The 21,598-nt window shown below is 41.6% G+C and overlaps 1 protein-coding gene and 1 long non-coding RNA gene across 4 annotated transcripts in view; both read right to left on the bottom strand.

Moving 5' to 3' along the window:
* The window catches only part of CREB5 (cAMP responsive element binding protein 5), a 128,435-nt gene that overhangs the window by 47,141 nt on the left and 59,696 nt on the right, over nt 1-21,598 (bottom strand). The window lies entirely within an intron of this gene.
* Nucleotides 3,272-21,387, bottom strand: LOC116737943. Its single transcript, XR_004343300.1, has 2 exons — nt 21,376-21,387; nt 3,272-4,192 (listed from the first exon to the last, which is right to left on the bottom strand). It is a non-coding gene; the product is annotated as an uncharacterized LOC116737943 (long non-coding RNA).

The raw sequence follows: 21,598 nt of genomic DNA, 5'->3' as shown, positions 1-21,598 counted from the left end.
AGTATTAATGAAGAAATGAAAAAGGAAATGCTGGAATAAGGGCTTAAAGGAGGAATGTACGTGCTTGCAAATAATAGTAACCATTTCTAAAGCTCTTTAACACATTGCCTTGTAATAAGTCATTTAATCCTTACAATAACCCAGACATTAGATATCACCCAGTCCATCTTATAGTGGTGAACTTGAAATCAACGAGGTTTCGAAAGCTGCCTATAATCACTTGACTAGCAAAATGGTAGACCCGAGCCGGATCACAAGGGTCACCTTCAAAGCTAAACACTTTCCATTCTCCACGGCAATGCAGGGAACCACAGAAAGAGGTTTTGCTTAGGAAAACTGAGCTCTCTAATCTTAAACCTCAGTGAGCTTGGACAAGTCTTTTAGTTTCTTCAGCTACCAGTGAACTCATTTAAAACAATGACTGATGGTACCATACAAACTATGTTATACAAACTATAGTTGGTCGGAAAACATCTTTAAAAGAGAATTTACCTTCCTGTGTTTCCTTTATTCATAACAATTCTTGCTTCTTTCTTTTCAATTATTTGCCAAGGTGAATTGGTAGTTTTTTTTTTTGTATGGGGTGAGTTCTGTGGTGGACACACCTGCCCGCACCTCTCTTCACCGTCTGCTGACCCTGGGAGTCAAGTTTCAGGTGATCCTGAGCTCACAGCCTCTTTTGGTGGGTTTGGCTTCTCACCTCCCTTGGCCCTCATAGGTGCCCTGTTCCCCATTAGATCTTTCCCAAAGCAGTAGCCCCCTTCAGCCTGCCCAGATCACCCTGCTTCCCCCATTGCTCTTTTGCTCCAGCATCCAAAACTGTGTGTTAACCTGAGCATTTTCTAAACCTGAACCCACAGGTTCCAGTGTCTGGCAGTCTGAAGTAGAATCTCTCTTTAGAGAGAATTCAGGAAACTCCACCAGTGTCTGCTGTCTGAGGAAGCAGATTTTATAAGTGAAACAACTCCATGTTCCTTAAAGTCTAGGCTGGGCAGCCAAGGTAGGTGGCGGCCCCAGAAAGTGGGTGAGTTTCAGAATGAAAACTACCCTTTGCCATCTGGTTTTTAGCAGGCCAGAAAGAAAATGGCGACTTGCCCCTCATGAAAAGTTGACTGCCAGGGGAAAATAGAGACTCACACACGAGCCCTGCAAAGGAGGGATGGGATGTTCTCTGACTCCATGGAGCACAGTCACTCAACCTTCTTTTAAATGACCAAAGAAAAAAGTTACAAGCAAGGAAAATGTCTTCTCCTGAGAGATTGGACCCCACCCATCCACCCACCCACCCACCTACCCACAGGGAACTGTAAATCAGATATTACCGGCACAGCAAATTGGCAGCCAATGTTTTAAACATTATGAAGTGCCAGGTCTGGGCCTCAATACAGATACTTTTTTGTTTTAGGCACTTGCCTTTTAAAAATGTACTTGGAAGTTTCTGGAAGGGGTATGGCTATAGATGAAATGCCCACATAGGGAGAGTATGATGGGAGAAGGGATGTCCTGTTTCTAACATGTGCTAGGAGCCCGAGGTGGGTGTCATTATCTTCCTATTAAAGATGAAGAGGGGCCCTAACAGGAGGAGGAACTTGCCCAGGCTCACTTGTGAGTAGAATCCCCCTATTCCAAGATGGCTTCCTTGACAAAGCAACACTGACTGAATATTTCCCTGGAAAATTCCTGGGAATTGTGACCATGGAATTTCAAGCCTTGTCTTTCTCCCCTAAAGGCAAAAACATTTTTTCATTTCTGTTTACAGAACCACTGGGGCCTTAGAGATCAGTTCATCTAAACCCTGTCACAGAGCAAAGAATGAAATTGAGATCTGGAGATGTAGGATGATTTACTCAAAGACAGAAACTAATTAGCAACAAAGCTCTTCTTTTTGACCCTGCTACTGTTTCGTATGTTTTTATTTTAAGAGAGAACACCTCAGTTAGTAAGAAAAAGAAAAAAAAGTACCACTGAGGTCGAGACTCAAAATTTAAGTCGCCTACATTTTGTTTACAAAACCATCATAGTATCATCATTCATGTGACTGCCTTTACCATACTTGGGCTTTGTCCTCATTCTTCTGAGTTATTTTTCTGGTTATGAAAACCAAAACAGTAAGTGGACTAAGCAGTGAACGAAAGGATCATGACAAAAGGTCTGCAACGTACCCCCTCACATCCAACAAAAAGCATTCCACTCTTTCTCCTCGTCCTTTATTCAGGAAGGTTGGCTAATGAAGAAGATGTCTTGGCAGGACCGCAAGAGAATGTGTAACTGCTCTGGGTTTCGTTATGTTTCTCTTTTCCTACTCCCGACTTTGGTGGTGGGGCTAAGCTTACTCGCAACTAAAAGCAGATGCTTCAGGTCACCAGGCAAAGGGCTTCCAGAGATTCCCAAGAAAGTTTGCAACCGGCGTGGGCCTCAAAGTGGCCACAATGCTGCTCTCAGAGGCAGGACAACAGACTGGTGTGGCTGAAGCCCTACTGTGTGCACGCGTTTAATCTCTCCACTTCTCTCCACTGGTTCCCCTTCCTCACGGCTCACTTTTCACAACTCATCTCTTATGGGACTTTTTCTATTAGAAGGAAGAATGCAGCTGTTGGGAGAAGTTGCTGTCGGAGACCCTGCCCCAGTCTGAGCTTGGCTTCCATACCTGTCACCGGCCAGTAGTAGCTCACTCTGCACATGGTTGTATAGAATGACGGGGCCTCCTGCCAGTAACTGGCCCCGTCTCTCCACTGGCAACAGCCCTCCTTTTTGTTGTAATGGAAATGGCCTGACTTTAAAGCTGGAAGAACGCTCCTAAAATCCTATTCACCTTTTAACTCTGACCCCAATTTTCAGCTTCCTGGATGGTCCTACCGAACCAAGTAATGGATCTCTTTATTTTGGTCATGGTGATACTCCAATTGACCCCAAGGGGTCCAAGGAATTACATTTCAATCGGGTACCGGAGGAGCTTTCCCCAGTCCTCCTTAATAAGGAGTTAACTTTGAAACCTAATTGCACCCACTTGAATGTACAGTTAATTACTTCATAGCTGCCACAGGACAAATGCTTTGAGGCTCTAAGACATGTCCTTTACATGCATAGGAGGTTCATAAGCAAACAAGGCACCCACTGAATGAGGTTACAGCTATGGGCCTGCTCAAAACAGAACTAATTTACCTGTTTGAGTTTCAGAAAAGGGGAAAGAATAGAAGATAGATGTCATTTTTCGCTACCTTCCTAACCCTTTGCATGTTATTGCTTCATCATTGAGAACAAAGATAGATTGTTTTTTTTTTTAGAGTATCAGAGGACTGAATTTACACCCAAGCTCATGAGTAGAGGTCAACACTCGGTCATTTATAGGACAGAATTTGAATACTCTGGAAGAATGGGAAAGGTCTTGCTTTGCCCACAAGGCAGCTTGAGAAGGAGAGAGGGTGAGACAGACTGAAGGCTACCCTCAGTGAATGCTGCTTAACTCAGATCCTATCAACGGGGTGAAACTGTCTCCTTGTGGGAAGATGGCCAACATGGTTAACTCATATGGGTGGGAGGAATTCTCTACATAGCATCATAAATGGCGAGACTAGATGGGAGCTCGTGATCAAATTTCAGTGTTTGCAGGACTTTCTTGATACTTGTCCAGAAGTGAATACTTAAAGCCTTAACTTTAAGTGAAGCGGAAGTTAAGAAGCGGAGCTAGAAGAGACTTTTATGCAGGAATCCCTTTTCTCCAAACACATACACGATACCCTCAGAAGGATGCCATTTTATTCTCTGATCCAGAAAGGGAAAGCTCACTGACTACAGAGCAACTTATCCCACCTGACGTAAGATCTGTCTTTCTGAAACTCTAACTCCTTCGCCACACTTATGACAACTTAGATTCGATACTGGAATTCCTTCACTGTTTCTGTGTGTTACAAGGTTTTCAGATTCTTTACCAATTTGGGTGAGGTAAAAGTTCCCCCCAAGGACTTTACCTCAATTCTACATTCAGGAGAAGACTAAAGCCTGGGATGCGAGTGCCTCCAGTAGCCACTGGTTACCTCCTTGAATCTTCTCTATCTCCCACCCTCTTAATTCCCTCAAGAGTCTTTCTTCTGAGGAAAGGGAGGAAGTGTCCCTTCCTTCTACACGGGCACTACAGGCCCACAATACACTGCAGAACCTGCCGCCCCAGACTCTTCCTCCCCACCCCCCACTCCTCCGTTTCGTGATACCCGCAACTCAAACTCAGTTCTGCATTTTTACCAGCTAAGTCCAATATGTGCAAAATCCCACGGTTTTATAAACGATAGTACTGTTTTCTATCCTTATGGGGATCTTTTTCAATTGACCAACTTTCAAATATTTTAAGGACACTTGGATGATTTTTCTAAAGGAAATTTCATCAAATTTTACTTTTTTTTTTTTTTTTTTACAATGAAGTTAATATATTGTAAAGCACCTGAATGGATACAACATCCCTTACACAGAAATTAGATTTTTGGATGGGCCATGAAAGGACTGATCTTTAAGGAACAGCTTTAGGTTGAAGAGGCTTTAGGCAAAATGGGCTGCTTCTGTCCCCTAGTTGGGAGCTTTGAAGCAGTGGCTGGATGAATACAGATGCTTTGCAACTTCATAATTTGAAAGCGACTCGCTCTTATATGGAAAAAGCCACATAAAGAAAATTGAGGGCAGTAGGAAGCGTGTTTGCCAATTCACAGTAGGCCTCCCCTCCGCACCCCCTCAGGTTAAAGGTTAAAAATGCTCATCAGTCTATGCCATGTCTGTCCTGATTCATCTTGGAAACTTTGAGTCTTCAGGGCCATGTTAGGCTGAATGGTTATTTTGCAACATCTCTAATCAGAACCATTGCCAAGCAAAATGAACCCAGGTTTGTTAAGATATTTACTAATAGGAAGATTCCTGAAAGGACAGAGCAAAGCTCAAACGAAGAAAACAATGTTGTGAATATAGCAACCAGAGAGCCTGGCTGACCCATCTTACAATTTCCATTCATTTTCTCATTCTCTCTCTCTCTCTCTCTCTCTCTCTCTCTCCTCTCTCTCCCTCTCTTTCTCTCCCTTTCTCCCTCCCTCCCTCTCATGTTTTCTGACTTGCCAGTGACATACTGCCTATAGCTAAGTCTGATACACATAATCAGAATTAAATTATATTCATACATGGGATTGGAGATGGGCAGTGAGAACTTTTAAACGGGCTAAGTTACTTGGGTACATAAATCCTGAATGAAGTCATTTTGATTTTTCAAAATTAAGTCATGACGTGAAGACGGAACATAGGTTCCTGAGCAACTCTCCTTCCAGAACTTGCCTCCTAGCATGCAGGTTAAAACCAAGTGTGCATCACTCTTTGTTAAAACCAACACACAAACAAAAGAAGCAGAACTAGACATTAGGGTAGAAATACTGTCAGGCTCTGGGTTTGAACTGGCGCACAAATGACTTGTACTTCATACTTTCTTGAGATTCAAAGGTTGATCTTACCCTGACCCCCAGAGTTATCTTAGAAATGAAACCTTGCTGAGGAGGCAAGTTTGTCCCTGCATTTTCCAGTGAAGATTAAGGCAAGGAGATCCAAAAATCTAGATTTACCAAGACTTCCTGATCTAGAGCCTGAGGAAAAGGATTCTTCATCATTCCCCCCAAGGCTTAATTATTCATAAAAGCTGCTCAGGTCTCCATCTCAACCATCGGCTCAGGTCATGATCTCGCGGTCTGTGGGTTCGAGCCCTGCGTCCGGCTCCGTGCTGATGGCGCAGACCCTGGAGCCTGCTTCGGATTCTGCGCCTCCCTCTCTCTCTGCCCCTCCCCCGCTCATGCTCTGTCTCTCTCTCTCTCTCTCTCTCTCTGTCAAAAATAAATAAACATTAAAAAAAAATAAAAAAAAATCCTTTATCAAGAACCAAGTAACGAATTTAACAAAAATCCTGGGGCATGAAGCATCATTTTTTTCTTCTTTTCACAGACTGTGTTTTATTTCTTATTTATTTAACCAAATGATTTTTAAGTAACTTTGCAGAGCTGGTGTACAACATAAAGAAAATAAGTCTAGTGGCTAAACCAACAAATAACATTTCACGAGATCTTATAATGCACTAGACATAGGCTAAGGAATGTACAAATATTATCTCATGTATTTTTTTATTTGGTGTGTATTAAGACTTATAGTTTACACTTTGGAAAACTGTAGCTCCAGGTCTAAGTGACTTGTCCAAGGTGGTAAACTCACATTAGTCTGACTTCAAAGCCCTTGCTTTTTCCCGCTATACCACCCAAAGAAAACTTCTGAGGTTGGAGTCAGTGATGATTTGTGGTTGATTTCCACACTGACCTGCACATAAGCATTAGCTTTAGCAATCTGCCATCACTGGGGAGACAGAGGGGGCTTGAAGCAGGGGGGTGGCCATATTTGGAAACATGCTCTACGCTTTGCTCCGTTTACTCTCTGAGGGCACATTACTGTGTGCCCATCATTAATAGTGCTGGGTCTGAGATCTGGTGCAATGTATGAGAAACAGATTTTCTGCTGTAAATACAAACAGGCTAAGAAGAGATTCCTTCTTTTCAGCCATTCATGTCTTCAGCAACATTCTCCTCTCTTTTCATTGCCAGTGCTGACTTTCTTTTCCAGTTGTTTTTGTTTTGTTTTTCATTCTTTTTTTTTTTCTTTCTTTCTTCTTTCCTGTCTAGGTTATGTCATGGCTCTACAAGAAAGATAAAAATAGAGGTATACGCAAAGATACGGGTACGGCAAATGTGATTTTGTGGTACTTGCCTTACTTGAGAGAAGAATGCCAAAGGAACACAGCCAAATATCGAATTGCACACCTAATATGCATTTATATCCTAAATCTTTGAATGAAATGTTGACAGAGAATCTTGGATAAATATTTTCACATTTTAAGGTGTTGGATTTGTACAATACTGAAACGGCGAGACATACAGAGTCTTATGTCACTGACCTTTAACAAAAAACTCAGATTGTGTTCAAATATGCCCACTATTGTCTCTGCTCTTTACAGATTCCATCATGACACAAGTGACAACAACAGGTGAAATATTCAAAGGCTAATTTGCAATAAAGTCCACTTTGGGACCCTATCCAATACTTTATGATTCAAAATAATAAAAAATGCCATTCAACTAAATACCAGAGAGATACTCAGCTCATCCTTGTTACCGTTTTGATGACCAACATTTTAGATTATAGTTCATGGCTATATAAGCAGAGAATCTGACTATAAAAGCAAAATTGTGTTTGGCCAGATAAGACACTGAAGTGACTAAAAATGATTTATGCGACATCAACAGAGTGTAAGCGACTCTTCTAAAGCTCATTATCCTCAGAAAGAGGTTCTTCACAAGAAGGGAAATAGAAATTGCCATTAACATTTATACTCAGACATTAAAAAAAAAAGAAAGAAAGAAATTCTCACTTCTGAAAAATCTGTGTAACTAAAAATGCAAGAGATATATGAAGAAGGATTGTATTTCTCACAGGAAGATAGCAGCTTTATAAATCAGTAGTATTTGCAAAGTGTTTTAAAAAGTGGGAAAGCATACTGTACAAATAGAAATCAAATAAATTATAGCTCAGACTTTCTTTTAACCCACCGGAATCAAATGGGCTAAGACCGTCCAACAGGAATATTTGCGCTAAGCAAATATTTGTACATATAAACCCTCTCGTTTTAGTTTTGATCTTTCTCTTAAACATCATGAATTTTACAGCTTGGCAAAGTGTTGTGTTTGCCATCTAAAACCCAGATGGCTAATGGTAGATTGAAAGGGTAAACTTTTAGGTCAGTCTTCTTAAAAGAAAACCGGGGCCTTCCCTGAATTTCAGCTCTGGCTTGTGTGTAACACCACGTCATTTTTATAACGTTAACATTGTATCATTTATTGCCGGGTTGAAATTTTTAAAAATAACAAGCGACATAGAAAATGATAGAGAACGTAGGAACAAGCTCAGGTCAATAGAAAAATGATTTTTATATCCGACTGAGTGGCCACTGAAGGACACTTCTCCCGTACCGTGAAATGTATTTCTGCACTACCCTCATCAAGTAAAATAATCCCACACTCCTGATTCTCCCATGTTTTCAAGTCTTATGAATAATAAAAAAAAAAAATCAAGAAACCTTTCCAACGGACATAACTGTGATCAATCACCAAGCCCCACAATCAGAGCAGGATAATTTATAGGAATATTAAGAATCTACTGAAAATATGTTCAAAGGCCCTTCTTGTGGTCAGGTCCATGCTCCAAAGGGTCTATCTAGGCACAGGAAAAGTGTCTTGCAGCAGGCCCAGCTTCTAAAGGCTAAAGTGGAGGAGAATAGTGGAGAGTTTGGGAGTAAAGGGTGTTGATATGAATGGGGGACTTCACAATTTCTTGACAATATTAAAGCAACAAGCCCAAGAGGTTCATACTCCTGAAAACTAAAGCTTTCTTCCCATCCTCAAGCTCCTAAGAAAGAGTGGCCTGTCTTGAAAAGCAAATTATAAAAAGAAAAGGGGATTCCCTTTGAAATTGCACTTACAGCCCTACGAAAAGAGATCAATATGTTTATACGATACATGCACACCCAGAACTTGAATACCTGTCAATAAGTTACTAAGGATGCAGAAGTCTATGTAAGGGATTTTCATGGTTGTGAGCACCAGCATGTTTTTATATTAAAGAGCAGAACAGATCACCGGGAAAGGCTCACAGGACAAACGAGAGAATTTCTGATATCTGATCACCCTTGAGAAGCTCCGATACTGATGAACACATATGAACACATATCCCTGCTTTAAGCAAGGATAGGCCTCTGCCTGTTACGATTCCCCCCTCCTTTTTTCTAAGTTCCTGACGATCTATATCATCCCTGGGTAAACTCAGCAAAGGTATGAAACAAGCCCCACGTGTAAGATGAATGCTTTCATACATAAAATCTCTGGGACTGTGTGTTTATACTAATCCAGGATTCAAATCAAGAATCTCCAACAGGTTTACTGTGTCTCTCGGCTCTAAAGCAAAACGAAGCACTAAAGATATAGAAAAATAAATGGATGAAAATAAATGTGCGGTCTCCCTGTTTCATACCGTCTAGAGGTGACTTGAGAGGCTCACAAAGGAAAAAAAAAATGCCAAGAGTCTACGACAGATAACTATTTTGCTGAGGGAAAGAAAAATCTACTTACATTTACCAAGTGTCTGTTGTATTTGCTTTTGTGCTGTGTAGGAGGGAGGGCTCAAGGCACATGATGTTCTCAGTTCTAGGGGCACAGTGATATGGTAATACAAACACTTATAAGATGACCACTAAAATGATGTCAAAGCCTTATGTTGCTTTAAATTCCGGATCATCACTTGTGCTTCAGCAGGGATACATGCAATTTCACTAGGGAGTGTACAATTCCAAATCCTTGTCAACGTCAATAAGGACAACAAAAAAAGGTAATAAATATTTGTCCCCGAATTCAAACCAAACACAATATATTAAAAATTTCTTTTAAAATTACAAGTAACTTACTCTGCGTGACTTGAGGATTTGAGCACATCGTTCTGACGCCTAAACCCGCGAAGTTCTGGCCACACAAAATTCGCTTTTGTGAACTAGTTTTCATTTGATATTCGGGTTTTCTGTGAAGCGTGAGGTGTCTTCAGTCAACTGACCCCAACTGATAGTCAAAAGAATAGTCCAAATGTGGGAACGGTGTTTAAGACACCAACGCGGGCTGCATCATTGCAAAGCACGGACATAAAGCTTTCATTTCAATGACTTGCTGGTAAGTTTACCTTCCTCCTCACCGCAAACTTTTTGCCTCCAGAAGTTTGGGAATGAAGTAAGCTGTATCCTCAGCTAGTTATGTGACAGTTTAGATTCACACTAGTTTACCTTTAGGTCACAAATTCATTTCTAAAAAAGTATCCTGCCTCCAAAAGCGACCAGAATCACACGGTTACAAAAAATGGTTTAAATATTTAAGGAGTCATCGAAACCTTCTGAAGTCTTGGCACGTATAGTTGGTTTATTTTCTTGAATGCTCACTTTTACCTCCCATACAAATATTTCCACCAGGCAAATGATAAACTCACACACATACACCCGTCCCCCCACCCGTTGAAAGTGACTACAGATAGAAAGGAAATTGGAGCCTTGCCCAGTCATACAAAATGTCAGCTATATGACTTTCTCCGGCTGAGAAAGGCCCTATTCTATTTGCATTTGTGATATTGGTACCCCCCCCCCCCCCCCCGTCGCAGGGAAATCTTTAATTAAGGCTGGAGTCGAAATTTAATTCTATAAATGTACTGTGTGGAGATTTATGCCACATCTCTGCTCAGCAGCTCAAGAGGTAACCCACTCAGAAAACATTCTGCCGAGACCTCTTTGAGGAAGGGAGACATGCCTGTTGACTCACCATTTGCCTTGAGGCAAGGCCCCGTGAATTTGAGAACAAAAGGGACCTTAAAGATCTTGTCTGACACCCACAATTTTATAGAAGAGGAAACTGAAGTTCAGAACATTACTAACTTGCCCCAGGGCCCACCACTGGTTAGCAGCAAATACGATCTTCCCCCGCTCTAAGGAACACGTTTCACACCTAAGGAAACAGCTATATATAAAAATATATTTCTTTCCCTCTTAATTTGTTTCTCCTCTTGCCCTTGAACTCATCAGGCTTCGGCTAATTTTTTCAGAACCGCTGGATATTAGAATCCACTTCCTTTGTGTCTCTTTCTAACCCAGTCAATCTTGCCGTGTCACAGTCCCCCCACCTGACGACATTCACTTTGGTTTAACGTGTAGGAAGCAGGAGGAAGTGTATGTAGACAGAGTCCTCAAGGGTCTTCCTGTGAGGTGAACACCCTTCACATGCTACCCTCAGTACAAGGAGGAGAATATACGTCCCTACCACTGGGAAATATTATGGATGATTAATCAGTTAGCATTTGTAAAGCGCTCTGAAAATGAAAAGTGCTATTATTACACCTAATTAAATTTCTCCCTTATATATTCAGCAACAATTTCATTTATATTTGTTTCTGTGCCAAAAATATAGCTGTGTGGGCTCAGAGATGCCTTAATATGAAAGCGAGTCACAGGTCTGTTTTGCTTCTGCTTCTTTTGTAAAAGAATTATTCATTTATCACCTCTTCTACACAGATCTGCCCTAAATGGGCGCACGTTCATAAGTCAACGCTGTATTTTGGAGCGAAATGCCTTTTAATCAAGAGTTTTGTTGTACGTGGCTGAACGGTATACTGACAAGGCAAATGCTGATTCACAAAGAGACAGCCACAAATGATACTATATGCCTGACCTAAGTTAGGGCAAGACTGCCCATCAGATGAAGGCAAACAGGCAGAGGCAGCATTGGTTGAAGCAAAACCTTCGGCGGGTCTGAATCATTCCCTCGGATCTTCAAGGTGGTATCGTCAGTAGGACCTTGTAAACATCTTTCCCCGCTGGTTAGGCTACTGTCTTAACCTGCCGTGATGCATCAGAAATGTGGAATAATTTGGTTGGTCTGGTTTTGCTGCCACATGTAGATACCCAATGGAGTCTCCAGGGAGAGGAGAGAGAGGTATGTGTGGAAACTCAATCTGATTTAGAAATCAACGCTCCTGTAGGTAATGTTGTGTTCCAATAAAGACCTGGAAATACAGACTCAGGGTGTAATTAACAGAGTTGGGAAATCAACACGCCAGAAAACTGTTGATAGAGAAGTATTTCTATTGTTCAAAACATGTTTGGTGCATTAGGAAAACAAAACCAAATTCTTTCTCTTGGCATCTACCTTGAAAAGCACATCAGCTAATGAAGGGGGCATCAGGGTTGACATCATAGCATAACCAGCAGCCTGAGACCCATTCGTATGTGGTTAGAAGCTAAATTCTAGTCTCCTGCTGATGTCATTAGTCAAACTTGCATTAGTGATGTGGATTGGCAAGCTTTCCATTTCTTCCACATAATAAACAACCCTGGCACACCACAGACAAACATAAACCTGAGCACGTCGTGCATTCTGCAAAGTTGCATGGTACGTGCATGCCAGGCAGGTCTCATTGCCAGAGCTGCAGAAGCAGAGACAAGGGGGGAGTGATGACACAGGACCCTCCTAGTTTGCAGCCTCCCTACAAAGGCAAGTGACCCTCCATCCTGGTGTGAGCACAAATGAATGGCAATGGTTTTGCCGCAAACTTCTTAGCTAGAAATGCTGGCAGCCAATTCTCCACTTGGTAAACTCAGCAGGAAATAAAGAAAACGAAGCCCTCATTTAAGGAACACGGTTTGAACTGCATGAATGTGTACATTGTAAAAATCTAATTGTGCATCTATAATTTCCGACAGACTGCACATATCTACTGTAAAAACCACAAAAGTGCACTGCACATCTGCTCTAGCTATTGAAATTCTGAGACGGCATTCTTCAAATACATTATTCTAAGAAATCCCATGTAAGTATAAATAACCAAAGTCAGACTTCACATATCTGGCAAAAGTAAATGTCAAAATTGGGTAAACTTATATTTTATTGCTCCTTCTCTTTATTTTGGAGCTATTTCCTTTCTACTTGGCAAGTTATACAGTACCTTAGCCCAAACTCAGTTGAGTTTCCAATACAATCTCTGTGGCATATGTGTTAACAGAAGTATGCTGGATAGGTACTCTAAAAGCTCAATTAATTCTGATTTACCTGTTTTAAGGGAAAAAATGTCCACGTGCATGAGTGGGCCCATACACTCTCTCTCTCTCCACACACACACACACACACACACACACACACACACACACACATCCACTGCGTGTATAATCTCTAGAGGCTTCTACTGAAGTGTTTTCTAACAGGGGCAGCAGTTGAGCTAATCACCCCAGTACAAATTAGGGGTGCTCAGGACTGAACCATTGCTCTTCCATTGGCCTCTTGACAGTGTGTGCTTTTCATTAATGCCATTCCCTCAGTGGAATTACTGACGCCTCACTTTAAATACACTTTTCTGTAAGTCAACTAACAAAACTAATTAGGAACTGTGAAAGGCTATATTGATAGAGCAAAAATATATAAAACAGCTCTGACAATTCTCCTAGAGGACTCCATACATCATGGGACTTGGTGCTCGACTTTGGGCTTTTTTTTTTTTTTTTTGGCTAGAATGTAAATAAACTGAAGTAAAATCTCAGGTTTTAAAGTGACTTTAAAGAACCACACATTTCCTGAAAGAACCATTTTCAAATTACGTATAAACATGTTTAATCAGGCTTTACTGCTCTAAGTGGCAGGGGGATTTCACAGGGGCCTGAGTCAGTGACCTAGAGACCCCAGCAGCGTCTACCTGAGGCTACTAGGCTGATCTGTCTCACCACATTGACAAGTTAGTTCAGTCACAGCTAACTTGACTGGCTTTGCCCAGTGGACTTCCTTCCCTTCACATACCACCCCTCACACTTCCCGGCTGCCCCAACTGGTCACGTGACGATGACAGTTATTCAACCAAGGATAACAAGCACCACAACACCATCCGAGAAGCACACGGGGTATGGCGGCCCTGCTAAACCAACGGCCATGCTGTCCTTGGCACAAATGCATCGGGGCAGAGACTTCTACAGGCTGCTTCTTCTTTCTTACGTGTGCATCCCCAGAGATGACAAAGGATGCAGATACATGTGGGCACAAACCCTATCCCGACGCTTGCTAGTTATTAGTCCTTTCTAAGCCTCAATATCCTCGTCTCTCAAAGGAAATACAATGACAAGGACAAGAGACAACGATGACTGCCGTACCACTAACACCCCTACTCCTCATGGCTCGTGGGTTCGAGTTCCGCCTTGGGCTCTGTGCTGAGAGCTCGGAGCCTGGAGCCTGCTTCAGATTCCGTGTCTCCCCCTCTCTCTGCCCCTCCCCTGCTTGCACTCTGTCTCTCAACAATGAACACATGTTAAAAAGAGTTTAAAAAGATACTATTACTCCATATATTTCTATTCTCATCTTGCTGTCTACGGTTACGTTGGCATAGTAGTTAAAAGGCAAGAACGGTAACAGCGAGACTCCTAGGTTTAAGAGTCCATTCTGTTTACTTACTAACTGTGTAACTTTGAACAGGCTAATCTTTCCGGGCCTCAGTTTCCTCCTTTATAAAGTAAGGATGGTATTAGGAAATATGTCATAAGATTGTTCTAAGGAGTCACAATATTTATAAAGTATTTAGAACAGCGTCTGGCTCAGAGAAAACACTATATGACATTATGCTGGAGAAATTAGCATGGGTAGTTGATAACTGGCAATAACGTAACATGATGGGCATTAGCTGTGTTTAACTTGGTGCCTATATACACCATATTGCAGACTGCCAAAATTCATTTACTAATGGTTGGTCACACAATCTTGAAAAGGTGAGTGCCTGAACCAATGATCCATAAAACCACCAAACTGTCGTGACCAGCAATTTAAGCACGATGCGAGAACAGCCAGCTGACCACCCCTCCCCGCCCCCCACCTCTGGAAACTGCTGTCAACTCCCAAGAAACATCTCTAAGGATCAGTTACACAGTTTGAAGTATATGGTTGTGGCAGATAGTAATCAACAATGTGGTCCTTGAGGAGGGGCCATTTTGGAGGGCACCAGTGGTAGTCACGTTGGTTAGGGAAGTTCGGGGTTCTCAATTAACATTTCTGGAAAAGAGTCATTTCTAAGTACAAAATAAACAGGTATCCAACCCACTAAAATGCCAGGGCTCCTTAGATGCAGCTTATTTTTTACCGAGACAGGGAGCTCCTAGACCCTTCTTCTGACCGTTACTCGTCTTCCATTATACTTCTCTCTTATGGGCAGGGCCACCGAGTAACTGACCCTCAGCAAGGCCAGGAAGTGGCCAACAAGCAGGTGAGTTTCTCAACGTAGGAAGGTCTGCATATAGTAGTACCATATATGCTAAAAATTCTGGGCTTCTGCACCTTCCTATGATCTGTAGGGGAAAATCTATAGCACTTACATATACGTTTTTTTGAGAAGACAGAAATGTGTTTCGTTTCACTTTATAGCTCCAGGGGCTGTCATGGTGCCCAGCACATGGCAGGTTTGAATAAATATTTGCTACATGAATGAATGAATGAATGAATGGACGGAATTGAAGATCTTTGAAACACTTTGAGATCACACTTTAGCCTCGGAGACATAGGGATGTGAAAGGCTACCTGCATATCGGGCGGGTCGTTGGCTGGCCGCATCCATTTCATTGTTTTCATAGTGAGCAGCTGTCAGGATCCGTGTTCCGCAGCCTTCCACAGACATGAGCCAAGTTCGTGGTTTAATCATTGTTTCACACTGCCCAAAGTGGAACTTGAAATATTCCTAACTTGGTGAGGTTCTTCCCTCCTTGTTATTGGCTGCTATGTGCTTCGTGCACATCACTGCCAGATTCACCTCCCAGAAAAAATGACTCATTATTGCCTAAAAGATAATGGCCGTTTCCTTAAGTGGGCATTCCAGAGCCTCCATGGTCTGGCTGGCACCCAGCGCACTTTTCCAACTGGACCTCCCATCTCTCTCACACGGATGGGATCTCTCAGGTCAACACGTCTGCCACTGATCCCCAAACACAAACAGGTTTGGTCATCTGTCCGTTGATTCGTCTAGTTGAAAATCTGTATCTTGAGCAGCTGTTATAAATAAGACATCACCATCTCTCTCTCTCTTCATCCCATTTTCCTCAACTGAAGGAGCCAAAGCTTGTTCCTCCTTCAATGACCTGTTCATTTCCTGCCTCCCTTACTGGGTCTTCTCTCTATGTCCACCAAGTCCAGAAGCACATTTTCCTCCGCTGAACTTCCATAGCATGCCTGTGCCCCACTGGTCATAAACTGCTTTGCATTATTCAACTTCCTGCCCGCTCCTCCCCCCCCCCACCCTGACTTCAGCAGAGCTATAAGCTTCTCAAGGGCATGGATCAGATAACTCCCATAATGCCTAACCTTAACCTGGTCAAACTTAAGCTTTCATTTACCCCTAGTATTGATTCCTGAAATGCAATATATATAGGATACGGTCATCTTAAAGAACCAGGCTTACCTATTCTTGGCGTTTAGTTTCGGGAGGGCTTTTTATGCAATGGGGGCTTATAAGCTAAGCCCTCAGGTGAGACAGTTTTCATGGAGAGCTGTTAAAAAGCTGTTGTTCTTCTAGGGGTGATGGTGCCTACCGAGGCAGATGCAAGCAAAGGCATGGTGTCCACTATCTTTAAAATATCTTACTTAAATGGGATGCTGCTTGCTGTCACTCGGAGAGTGAAGGATCCCTCTCCACTGTAAAGCAGGAGGTTAAAAGCTTGGAGAACTTGTTGGGGCGGCGGGGGGGAAGGGGGGAGGAAGAGAGTTTTTTTCCAAGTTCTCCCAGCTCAATGAAGATGGTATTGGAGAAGGGCTGTTTGCCAGCCTGCTGTTGGTAACTCACTTATTCCTTCAAGTGAGTAGGTCCTGTAGGGGAAATATGAACTGACATGCTTCCTGATCTCATCTTCTGGTGACTTAGCTCTGAGACGTGAGCCTGCCCCTGCTTGGGAAGGACACACAGAGCAGTGGAATTTCCATACCTACAGCAGAGATCCTTCCTGGATCTTGTGACTGAGCAGTAGAAAACGGGAGGTACCGTCTTTTCCTCTGAGAACAGGTGGCCAAGGTGTATGTCCCAAGGAGAAGACACTCTACGCTACTGTGGTTCTGGCCACATGTCACTCCTTGTACCTCTGGCTCTGTCTGGGAACACTTGAATTATGCATGACACACGGGGCATCGCTACCCACAGGCGAGTCGGGCTGCCCCCCGGCCCAAACACACGGAGGGGCTTTGGTGTGAGAATGGCAGTTCTGTGGCTTTAAGAAAGCTGGTGCGCCCTGCAGCAGGAAAGCCTGTAGATTCAGCTGTGTTCTTACCTCACTTTCCCTTCTGCAGTGACCTCACCCTGCCACAATGCTACTATTCATGCAGATGGAATGGACCACGGCATACAAAAGTTTCATTTAGTCACATAAACATGAAGATTTAGCCTGTTTGATTAAAAATGAAAGCTAGATGTTTGACTTTCTGCAATTTGATGGGGCTGAATGAGGGGTTTTTTTTTTTTTAATAAGTTTAATTTTAAAGACCAACCTTGAAAAGAACAATAGGAAAAACATACCCTTCCCACATTTTTTTTTTTTTTCTGAAAAACTGTTCCCTGGTAGGGTTACCCTGCCTTCATCCTTTCTTGTATCATAGTCCTTAAATCCCATAGAATTTTCTATTTACTGTTATAAAGTCAACCATAAAAAATACAGACATCAAATCTGTTTCTCGAAATACAGATTTAATTTTTCAAATTGTATTCATTTTATTTAACCAAGCGGTTCATTATGACTCTCTGAATGTGTATGTGTGCATATGCATACACATAAATATTTCTGAGAACGAACTCAGAAAGTGCATGCCATTGATTGCTTTCAAGGTCATAATCTACACGGAGCTGAAGAGAAGACTTGGGAAGAGGTTTCAAAGAATCCACCCCCTGAAAGGACACCCGTGAAATTATTGCTAATTTTTAAAAAAAAAAATTTTTTTTCAACGTTTATTTATTTTTGAGACAGAGAGAGACAGAGCATGAACGGGGGAGGGGCAGAGAGAGAGGGAGACACAGAATCGAAACAGGCTCCAGGCTCTGAGCCATCAGCCCAGAGCCCGACGCGGGGCTCGAACTCACGGACCGCGAGATCGTGACCTGGCTGAAGTCGGACGCTTAACCGACTCCGCCACCCAGGCGCCCCTATTGCTAATTTTAACTTCTCAAAAATTCCTTCTTGTTGTTCTTAGAAGAAGACTAGAATGGAAGAGTTGGGAAACAAGTAAGTATAAAGAACAACATAAATATCACTCATGATTCTAACACCTAAAGAGAACTTTCTGATATACTCCTTCCAATTTGTGTGTGTGTGTGTGTGTGTGTGTGTGAGAGAGAGAGAGAGAGAGAGAGAGAGAGAGAGACAGAGAGAGAGAGAGAGAGAGAGAGGAGAGACATATTGTGTAGACATAATTATTTCTATTTTTTTCCACATAGTATATTATTGTGATCTCCTGAGCATTTTCTTCTGACATTACTTGTGTTTCAAAAACATGATTTTAATTGCTGTATACCTCTCCACTCTTTCCTTATTATTGGGCATTTACCTTGTTTTCCATTTCCCAAACCACACCCCCAACACCTGAGAATAGCACTGCACTGAATATCTTTGATCATAAATCTCTCAGTAGGTCTGCCATTATTTTCTTAAACTGAGTCTTTCAGGTGGAACAGACATCCTCAAGGCTAATACCTTCAAAGGACTCAGTACGTCTTGCCAGATTGTTTTCCAGAGAGTGGAATCATGTATATGGCATGTAATTGACATCCTCTTGGCCTATCTACTTTGGTGTTAAGTAGGTTATAGATAGAACAGCCTCTCTTAAAATATTTTCCACCAAAAATATATATATTTTCCTAACCTCTAACTATTTCTGACAATAGAAAAAAGGTTTCCCTTTAAAAAAAAAAGGACAAAGAGTGCGAGATAAACTCTAGTTTCTTCTTTCAGTGACCTACCAAGTATGAGAAACTCTACTTATTGTTTTAATTATATATGGGGAGGAGAATATATTCATGCATTATTTAAGAGAGCATGCATTATCCTCAAAGAACACATTGTAGCAGACATTGCCTCAAAAAGCTGTATAACTATCAACATTTATTAGGCACGCCATATTTTAAATGTCCTACAGCTGAGATTGCTATTTAAAATGAAATCCTGTGGTGAATTCTTTGGAAAGGTGAAGAATCCTTTCTTCATGCAGGAAATTATATCGGTATTTATTTCACAAGTTCAGATTTCTATGTGAAGATTTTTCTCAAAAGAGGGAGTACCTAAGTCTCAAAATATTCTCTTGAGATAATTAATTACAAGGGAAAAACAGTAACTTGAGAGTGGAGAAACTAGACTGGTTAAAGGTATCACTTGAACTGAATGAGCAAGGTTAATATCACCAGTAAGGAGATTTATCATTGTCATGCACCCCTGATGTGATACACCAAAAGGGTACAACATCACCTCTGAGGTATTCTAAAACATGCATAATGTCAATAATTATGAGAAAACATCAGACAAACACAAACTGGGGACATTCTATAAAATAACTGGCTCTTAAAAATGCCAAGTTCAGGGGCACACGGGTGGCAGTCAGTTGAGCATCCAACTTTGGCTCAGGTCATGATCTCATGGTTCGTGGGTTCCAGCCCTGCACTGGGCTCTGTGCAGAGAGCTCAGATCCTACAGCCTACTTCAGATTCTGTGTCTCCCTCTCTCTCTGCCCCTTCCTGGCTTGCTCTCTCAATCTCTGTCTCTGTCTCTGTCTCTGTCTCTCTCTCTCTCTCTCAAAAATAAGTAAACATTAAACAAATTTTTTTAATGCCAAGTTCATACAAGATTGAGGAAAAGACTGAGAAACTGTCACAGGTCAGAGAGACCAAGTACAAATGGCAACTAAATGCACTGTGAGATCCTGAATTTGGTGTTAGAGCAGAAAAAAAGACATAAGTGAGGTTGGGTGCTGGAATAGAAACAAGACACTAGTGTGAAAAATGGGGAAACTGGAATAAAGTCTGTACTTTAGCTAATAGCACTGCACCAATGTTAATTTCCCGGTTTTGAAAACTATACTATAGCTATATATGTTGTTAACATTAGGGAAACCTTGCTGGAGAATATGTGAGAACTTGGTACTATTTTTCTCAACTTTGCCGTAAGTCGAAAATTATTTCAAAATAAAAAATTTAAAAATTAGCAATTATGACATTAATAATGAAAAGAAAAAACACGATGCACCTAAAAGACACCAAAATCTCACATAAGGAGGCAAGTCCTATCTGGAAGGCACTGGATCCTTTCAGATATTTGCAAACCACAAGTTACTCCATGACTGAGCAGAAAATCACTGTCCATCTGAAATGGCTAATTTAACCTGTCTACTGAAATCTGAGAACGTGTTATAGACAAAATCCATTGGCTCTTCACATGGCCAACATGTACATTCCAAATATGCTTGCTTCTCTTTTCTGACAAAATGATCGTCATGGCAATCCCTTCAAAGGGAGTCATGGCTTTCTTAGAATGCTGAGAACAGCATCTTGGTTAATAAACATACACGGAGAAGAAGCGTGTCCCCTCTCCACTCTGTCCCCACTGGGTCATGCTCAGTCCATTTGTGCTACCCGATACTTCCCAGACTTGTGGGCGACCAAATGGCTTCCTGTGTTGGCTGATGAAGAAGGCACAAGATCGCCTTGATATCTGGAAGAAGCCTAGAGAACCTAATCCAAAACCTTTCATCCAGGAATATGTTATTTAATTCCTGATGAGATTATCAGCTATTCCATTTCTACCCTTAAAATTTTTTTTTTATTTTTTTTTCAACGTTTATTTATTTTTGGGACAGAGAGACAGAGCATGAACGGGGGAGGGGCAGAGAGAGAGGGAGACACAGAATCGGAAACAGGCTCCAGGCTCTGAGCGGTCAGCCCAGAGCCCGACGCGGGGCTCGAACTCACGGACCGCGAGATCGTGACCTGGCTGAAGTCGGAGGCTTAACCGACTGCGCCACCCAGGCGCCCCTACCCTTAAAAATTTTTAAATCTGCACTCAACCCAATGGATGGTTGAAGGATTCCATAGGGATAATTAGGCCTATGCTTAGCACAGTTCTGAAAGCTGACGGAAACCTGAAATTTCATTATCTGATAAATTCATTCCGTAAAAATTAGATTTCAACTCGTGACACTCAATTACACGTTTAAAATGAATATTTAATTTGATAATTATTACATGCTAATTATGTATAAGTGTATCATGGAAAATATATCTTCTCTGGGTTTAATTACCACATTGCAGAAACATCAAAATAAGATTTAATTCATGTATTTTAATCATTTACTAATTAAAACATAATAAGTATGAGAACTACAAGCATCCTTAAGTCCAATAAGAAAGAGTTACATATCTCAGATTCAGGCTCAAAATGTATTTCTTATATTTTTTTGTGTAGCAGACACCTATGGTATAGATTTAAAGTGATCAACATACAGTCATCCTCTTCCTTAAATAAAATTCATGAGTTTTCTTGTCAGAATTTGCACTGAGTGAAAAAGCAAGTCCTGACACTTCCATACAAGATACCATTTCATATAAAGCTTAAAATCAGCAAACTTAAATGATACCGTTTTTAAGAAACTCATATATGCATGATGAGACTATGTTTTAGATGCTGAGGAATGATGAGTACAGATTTCGGGATAGTGGTGATCTCCAGGGTGAGGTAGGAGCATTGAGTACGGAAGAGCACACAGGTTGTTAGAAATGGCAGGTGTTCTAGTTCTGGGGCTGGGGGATAGATTCACAGGTATTTGTTACACCATTGTGCTTTATAACACACATATGCATGACATATATTCTCATTTTAGAAATATGAGAGGAAAAAAGCTTATCTCCATTTGAAATGCTGTCTAGCGCTATGACCAACGGTTAGGAAATATACTTGATCATTTGCACACATTGA

The sequence above is a fragment of the Lynx canadensis genome, chromosome A2 (genome assembly GCF_007474595.2).
Source record: "Lynx canadensis isolate LIC74 chromosome A2, mLynCan4.pri.v2, whole genome shotgun sequence".
Classification (NCBI taxonomy): Eukaryota; Metazoa; Chordata; class Mammalia; order Carnivora; family Felidae; genus Lynx; species Lynx canadensis.
This window is presented reverse-complemented; position numbering and strand designations above follow the sequence as displayed.